Raw genomic sequence first — 10,000 nt, 5'->3', positions numbered from 1 at the left:
TTTTTTTTTTTTCTTTTTACCCCATAAATTATTGTTTGGCTTTTTCAGGATTCATTAAAAATTATATCATTTAAATATATTTTAATTAACATTTAATACAAAAAAACATTATGAAATAATTTTCATTAGTCAAAATTATTTTATTACAAATATATTATTACATTACACATTGTTTTCATAAATTAATGCTTCAGATTCAGGGTTTTAAAAAGGTATTACAAATATTTATGAAATAATATAATATAAAATAATTAAATAGTATATAAAAAATTATAAAATATTTTAATAAGTAAAAAAAATAAAATAATATAAATAAATCAAACCATATTTAATAAAAAATATATATATTTTAATTAAAGTAATATCATTTTAAATTTGAATATATCTTAATTAAAGAACATTCAATAAAAAAGAATTAGTCAAAAATTAAACCAAACACTATTTAATAAAAATTATAAAAAAAACAAAAAAATTAAATATTTTTTTATTAAATACAAATATAAAATAACATATAAAATAATGTTCATTAGTTATTATTACTATTATTATTATTATTATTATTATTTATGTTTTTCTTTCTGGCTTTTTCAGGATTCATTAAAATAATATAATTCAATATATATATATATATATATATATATATATATATATATATATATATATATATATATATATATATATATATATATATATATATATATATATATATATATATATATATTATTATTATTATTTTTGTATTAAAATATATTTTAATTAAGTAAAAATACAGAATATAATAAAATAAAAATAATATGTAATCATCTTCATAAGCCATAAATTCTCTGGGTGTCCATGATCTTCATTTACTGACCACAGTCGAGGAAACTAAATGAAGTGTGTGTGTCACAATGCACTGTGTGTGAAGGCCTTATGAAGCAGTAAATCGTGGATAACTGGACTCGATCCTAAGGTCAGAGGTCACATGCGTTCTCCTCATCTCAGATTATTAACAGCGCTGTCTTACATTCTCCTGGGCCCTTAATGACACTTGCACATCAGCAGCTGAAATAATGAGGCTATACAATTAATACTTAGTTTAATATTTTTGCATACTTAGTCATCATTTGCTCACTCTCAAGTTCTTCTAATCCTGCATGAAATTCTTTCCTCGGACATAAAGGAAGATATTTTGAAGAATATTGGGCACTAAACAGTTGCTGGTCCCAGTTGACTTCAGTAGAAAATACATGGAAGTCAATGGGGACCGGGAAATGTACTGAAAAATGCCAACTAGTGGAACATTATTATTAAATAATATAGCGCAGTGGACAACAAAAAGAGTTGCAAGAAATATGCATGATATATAAACACAAAAACAACAGATTTTGTCAATGCAATGATGATGGATTTATTCTGCTCGACTAGAGTGTTTGCGTTCATCTAGTGTGGTTATCAATCTTTGGCCCTTGACAGAGGTTTTAGGGCAGTTTGCGACGTCTGAAGCCCTTGAACAGGTGAGGGAGCAGAGGAACGCTCGCGGCCGGGCGCCGGTTTGACTTCCTGGGTCAAAGGTCAGGAGACAGAGAGTTAGTGTGTGAAAGAGAAGATGGGCCAGTGAAAGCATAAATCTTCACTGGCACAGAAGGCGATCAGGTTGCTTACAACGCCTCACACAGAACCTCTGAAACATCTTCATTAGGGACACTGTGAACCTTTCAACGCTCTAGTGGTTAATCAACAGAACTGCAGGAGTCTTGCAGAAAAACTGTAGCCGGAACTACTTCTCCTGTTGATGTGTATGACGCTCTGTGCTCCTCCGCAGCGGAATAATCCCAATATAGACACTAAACAATCCCAATATAAACACTAAACAATCCCAATATAAACACTAAACAATCCCAATATAAACACTAAACAATCCCAATATAAACACTAAACAATCCCAATATAGACAAAAAAAATCCCAATATAAACACTAAACAATCCCAATATAAACACTAAAAAATCCCAATATAAACACTAAACAATCCCAATATAAACACTAAACAATCCCAATATAAACACTAAACAATCCCAATATAAACACTAAACAATCCCAATATAAACACTAAACAATCCCAATATAAACACTAAACAATCCCAATATAAACACTAAACAATCCCAATATAAACACTAAACAATCCCAATATAAACACTAAACAATCCCAATATAAACACTAAACAATCCCAATATAAACACTAAACAATCCCAATATAAACACTAAACAATCCCAATATAAACACTAAACAATCCCAATATAAACACTAAACAATTCAAATATAAACACTAAATAATCCCAATATAAACACTAAACAATCCCAATATAAACACTAACCAATCCCCATATAAACACTAAACAATCCAAATATAAACACTAAACAATCCCAATATAAACACTAAATAATCCCAATATAAACACTAAATAATCCCAATATAAACTCAAAACAATCCCAATATAAACACTAAACAATCCCAATATAAACACTAAACAATCCCAGTATAAACACCAAACAATCCCAGTATAAACAAACACTAAACAATCCCAATATAAACAAACACTAAACAATCCCAGTATAAACACCAAACAATCCCAGTATAAACAAACACTAATCAAACCCAATATAAACAAACACTAAACATTCCCAAAATAAACATTAAATAATCCCAATATAAACACTAAACAATCCCAATATAAACAAACACTAAACAACCCCAATATAAACAAACACTAAACAATCCCAATATAAACAAACACTAAACAATCCAAAATTAAACACTAAATAATCCCAATATAAACACTAATCAAACCCAATATAAACAAACACTTAACAATCCCAAAATAAACATTAAACAATCCCAATATAAACACCAAACAATTCCAGTATAAACAAACACTAAACAATCTCAATATAAACAAACACTAAACAATCCCAAAATAAAAACGAAATAATCCCAATATAAACACTAAACAATACCAATATAAACAAACACTAAACAATCCCAATATAAACACTAAACAATCACAATATAAACACTAAACAATCCCAGTATAAACACTAAACAATCCCAGTATAAACAAACACTAAACAATCCCAATATAAACATTAAACAATCCTAGTATAAACACTAAACAATCCCAATATAAACAAACACTAAACAATCCCAATATAAACACTAAACAATCACAATATAAACACTAAACAATCCCAGTATAAACACTAAACAATCCCAGTATAAACAAACACTAAACAATCCCAATATAAACACTAAACAATCCCAATATAAACACTAAACAATCCCAATATAAACCAACACTAAACAATACCAATATAAACACTAAACAATCTTAATATAAACACTAAACAATCCCAATATAAACACTAAACAATCCCAATATAAACACTAAACAATCCCAATATAAACACTAAATAATCCCAATATAAACACTAAACAATCCCAATATAAACACTAAACAATCCAAATATAAACAAACACTAAACAAACCCAATATAAACACTAAACAAACCCAATATAAACACTAAATAATCCCAATATAAACACTAAACAATCCAAATATAAACAAACACTAAACAAACCCAATATAAACACTAAACAAACCCAATATAAACACTAAATAATCCCAATATAAACACTAAACAATCCCAATATAAACACTAAACAATCCCAATATAAACAAACACTAAACAATCCCAATATAAACACTAAACAATCTCAATTTAAACACTACACAATCCCAATATAAACACTAAACAATCCCAATATAAACACTAAACAATCCCAATATAAACACTAAACAATCCCAAAATAAACACTAAACAATCCCAATATAAACACTAAACAATCCCAATATAAACACTAAACAATCCCAATCTAAACAAACACTAAACAATCCCAATATAAACACTAAACAATCCCAATATAAACACTAAACAATCCCAATATAAACACTAAACAATCCCAATCTAAACAAACACTAAACAATCCCAATATAAACACTAAACAATCCAAATATAAACAAACACTAAACAAACCCAATATAAACACTAAACAAACCCAATATAAACACTAAATAATCCCAATATAAACACTAAACAATCCCAATATAAACACTAAACAATCCCAATATAAACAAACACTAAACAATCCCAATATAAACACTAAACAATCTCAATTTAAACACTAAACAATCCCAATATAAACACTAAATAATCCCAATATAAACACTAAACAATTCCAATCTAAACAAACACTAAACAATCCCAATATAAACACTAAACAATCCCAATATAAACACTAAACAATCCCAATATAAACACTAAACAATCCCAATATAAACACTAAATAATCCCAATATAAACACTAAACAATTCCAATCTAAACAAACACTAAACAATCCCAATATAAACACTAAACAATCCCAATATAAACACTAAACAATCCCAATATAAACAGTAAACAATCCCAATCTAAACAAACACTAAACAATCCCAATATAAACACTAAACAATCCAAATATAAACAAACACTAAACAAACCCAATATAAACACTAAACAAACCCAATATAAACACAAAATAATCCCAAAATAAACACTAAACAATCCCAATATAAACACTAAACAATCCCAATATAAACAAACACTAAACAATCCCAATATAAACACTAAACAATCTCAATTTAAACACTACACAATCCCAATATAAACACTAAACAATCCCAATATAAACACTAAACAATCCCAATATAAACACTAAATAATCCCAATATAAACACTAAACAATCCCAATCTAAACAAACACTAAACAATCCCAATATAAACACTAAATAATCCCAATATAAACACTAAACAATCCAAATATAAAGAAACACTAAACAAACCCAATATAAACACTAAACAATCCCAATGTAAACACTAAATAATCCCAATATAAAAAAATAAATAATCCCAATATAAACACTAAACAATCCCAATATAAATACTAAACAATCCAAATATAAACACTTAACAATCCCAATATAAACACTAAACAAACCCAATATAAACACTAAATAATCCCAATATAAACAAACACAATATAAACACTAAACAATCCCAATATAAACACTAAACAATCCCAATATAAACACTAAATAATCCCAATATAAACACTAAATAATACCAATATAAACACCAAACAATCCCAATATAAACACTAAACAATCAATCCCAATATAAACACTAAACAATCCAAATATAAACACTAAATAATATCAATTTAAACACTAAACAATCCCAATATAAACACTAAACAATCCCAAATAAACACTAAACAATCCAAATATAAACACTAAACAATCCCAATATAAACACTAAACAATCCCAATATAAACACTAAACAATCCCAATATAAACACTAAATAATCTCAATTTAAACACTAAACAATCCCAATATAACACTAAACAATCCCAATATAAACACTAAACAATCCCAATATAACACTAAACAATCCCAATATAAACACTAAACAATCCCAATATAAACACTAAACAATCCCAATATAAACACTAAATAATCCCAATATAAACACTAAACAATCCCAATATAAACACTAAACAATCCCAATATAAACACTAAACAATCCCAATATAAACACTAAATAATCCCAATATAAACACTAAACAATCCCAATATAAACACTAAACAATCCCAATATAAACACTAAACAATCCCAATATAAACAAACACTAAACAATCCCAATATAAACACTAAACAATCTCAATTTAAACACTACACAATCCCAATATAAACACTAAACAATCCCAATATAAACACTAAACAATCCCAATATAAACACTAAATAATCCCAATATAAACACTAAACAATCCCAATCTAAACAAACACTAAACAATCCCAATATAAACACTAAATAATCCCAATATAAACACTAAACAATCCAAATATAAAGAAACACTAAACAAACCCAATATAAACACTAAACAATCCCAATGTAAACACTAAATAATCCCAATATAAACAATAAATAATCCCAATATAAACACTAAACAATCCCAATATAAACACTAAACAATCCAAATATAAACACTTAACAATCCCAATATAAACACTAAACAAACCCAATATAAACACTAAATAATCCCAATATAAACAAACACAATATAAACACTAAACAATCCCAATATAAACACTAAACAATCCCAATATAAACACTAAATAATCCCAATATAAACACTAAATAATACCAATATAAACACCAAACAATCCCAATATAAACACTAAACAATCAATCCCAATATAAACACTAAACAATCCAAATATAAACACTAAATAATATCAATTTAAACACTAAACAATCCCAATATAAACACTAAACAATCCCAAATAAACACTAAACAATCCAAATATAAACACTAAACAATCCCAATATAAACACTAAACAATCCCAATATAAACACTAAACAATCCCAATATAAACACTAAATAATCTCAATTTAAACACTAAACAATCCCAATATAACACTAAACAATCCCAATATAAACACTAAATAATCTCAATTTAAACACTAAACAATCCCAATATAACACTAAACAATCCCAATATAAACACTAAACAATCCCAATATAACACTAAACAATCCCAATATAAACACTAAACAATCCCAATATAAACACTAAACAATCCCAATATAAACACTAAATAATCCCAATATAAACACTAAACAATCCCAATATAAACACTAAACAATCCCAATATAAACACTAAACAATCCCAATATAAACACTAATCCCAATATAAACACTAAACAATCCCAATATAAACACTAAACAATCCCAATATAAACACTAAACAATCCCAATATAAACACTAAATAATCCCAATATAAACACTAAACAATCCCAATCTAAACAAACACTAAACAATCCCAATATAAACACTAAATAATCCCAATATAAACACTAAACAATCCAAATATAAAGAAACACTAAACAAACCCAATATAAACACTAAACAATCCCAATGTAAACACTAAATAATCCCAATATAAACAATAAATAATCCCAATATAAACACTAAACAATCCCAATATAAACACTAAACAATCCAAATATAAACACTTAACAATCCCAATATAAACACTAAACAAACCCAATATAAACACTAAATAATCCCAATATAAACAAACACAATATAAACACTAAACAATCCCAATATAAACACTAAACAATCCCAATATAAACACTAAATAATCCCAATATAAACACTAAATAATACCAATATAAACACCAAACAATCCCAATATAAACACTAAACAATCAATCCCAATATAAACACTAAACAATCCAAATATAAACACTAAATAATATCAATTTAAACACTAAACAATCCCAATATAAACACTAAACAATCCCAAATAAACACTAAACAATCCAAATATAAACACTAAACAATCCCAATATAAACACTAAACAATCCCAATATAAACACTAAACAATCCCAATATAAACACTAAACAATCCCAATATAACACTAAACAATCCCAATATAAACACTAAACAATCCCAATATAAACACTAAACAATCCCAATATAAACACTAAACAATCCCAATATAAACACTAAATAATCCCAATATAAACACTAAACAATTCCAATCTAAACAAACACTAAACAATCCCAATATAAACACTAAACAATCCCAATATAAACACTAAACAATCCCAATATAAACAGTAAACAATCCCAATCTAAACAAACACTAAACAATCCCAATATAAACACTAAACAATCCAAATATAAACAAACACTAAACAAACCCAATATAAACACTAAACAAACCCAATATAAACACAAAATAATCCCAAAATAAACACTAAACAATCCCAATATAAACACTAAACAATCCCAATATAAACAAACACTAAACAATCCCAATATAAACACTAAACAATCTCAATTTAAACACTACACAATCCCAATATAAACACTAAACAATCCCAATATAAACACTAAACAATCCCAATATAAACACTAAATAATCCCAATATAAACACTAAACAATCCCAATCTAAACAAACACTAAACAATCCCAATATAAACACTAAATAATCCCAATATAAACACTAAACAATCCAAATATAAAGAAACACTAAACAAACCCAATATAAACACTAAACAATCCCAATGTAAACACTAAATAATCCCAATATAAAAAAATAAATAATCCCAATATAAACACTAAACAATCCCAATATAAATACTAAACAATCCAAATATAAACACTTAACAATCCCAATATAAACACTAAACAAACCCAATATAAACACTAAATAATCCCAATATAAACAAACACAATATAAACACTAAACAATCCCAATATAAACACTAAACAATCCCAATATAAACACTAAATAATCCCAATATAAACACTAAATAATACCAATATAAACACCAAACAATCCCAATATAAACACTAAACAATCAATCCCAATATAAACACTAAACAATCCAAATATAAACACTAAATAATATCAATTTAAACACTAAACAATCCCAATATAAACACTAAACAATCCCAAATAAACACTAAACAATCCAAATATAAACACTAAACAATCCCAATATAAACACTAAACAATCCCAATATAAACACTAAACAATCCCAATATAAACACTAAATAATCTCAATTTAAACACTAAACAATCCCAATATAACACTAAACAATCCCAATATAAACACTAAACAATCCCAATATAACACTAAACAATCCCAATATAAACACTAAACAATCCCAATATAAACACTAAACAATCCCAATATAAACACTAAATAATCCCAATATAAACACTAAACAATCCCAATATAAACACTAAACAATCCCAATATAAACACTAAACAATCCCAATATAAACACTAAATAATCCCAATATAAACACTAAACAATCCCAATATAAACACTAAACAATCCCAATATAAACACTAAACAATCCCAATATAAACAAACACTAAACAATCCCAATATAAACACTAAACAATCTCAATTTAAACACTACACAATCCCAATATAAACACTAAACAATCCCAATATAAACACTAAACAATCCCAATATAAACACTAAATAATCCCAATATAAACACTAAACAATCCCAATCTAAACAAACACTAAACAATCCCAATATAAACACTAAATAATCCCAATATAAACACTAAACAATCCAAATATAAAGAAACACTAAACAAACCCAATATAAACACTAAACAATCCCAATGTAAACACTAAATAATCCCAATATAAACAATAAATAATCCCAATATAAACACTAAACAATCCCAATATAAACACTAAACAATCCAAATATAAACACTTAACAATCCCAATATAAACACTAAACAAACCCAATATAAACACTAAATAATCCCAATATAAACAAACACAATATAAACACTAAACAATCCCAATATAAACACTAAACAATCCCAATATAAACACTAAATAATCCCAATATAAACACTAAATAATACCAATATAAACACCAAACAATCCCAATATAAACACTAAACAATCAATCCCAATATAAACACTAAACAATCCAAATATAAACACTAAATAATATCAATTTAAACACTAAACAATCCCAATATAAACACTAAACAATCCCAAATAAACACTAAACAATCCAAATATAAACACTAAACAATCCCAATATAAACACTAAACAATCCCAATATAAACACTAAACAATCCCAATATAAACACTAAATAATCTCAATTTAAACACTAAACAATCCCAATATAACACTAAACAATCCCAATATAAACACTAAACAATCCCAATATAACACTAAACAATCCCAATATAAACACTAAACAATCCCAATATAAACACTAAACAATCCCAATATAAACACTAAATAATCCCAATATAAACACTAAACAATCCCAATATAAACACTAAA

Source organism: Gobio gobio, assembly GCF_949357685.1.
Source record: "Gobio gobio genome assembly, chromosome: 11".
Classification (NCBI taxonomy): domain Eukaryota; kingdom Metazoa; phylum Chordata; class Actinopteri; order Cypriniformes; family Gobionidae; genus Gobio; species Gobio gobio.
This window is presented reverse-complemented; position numbering follows the sequence as displayed.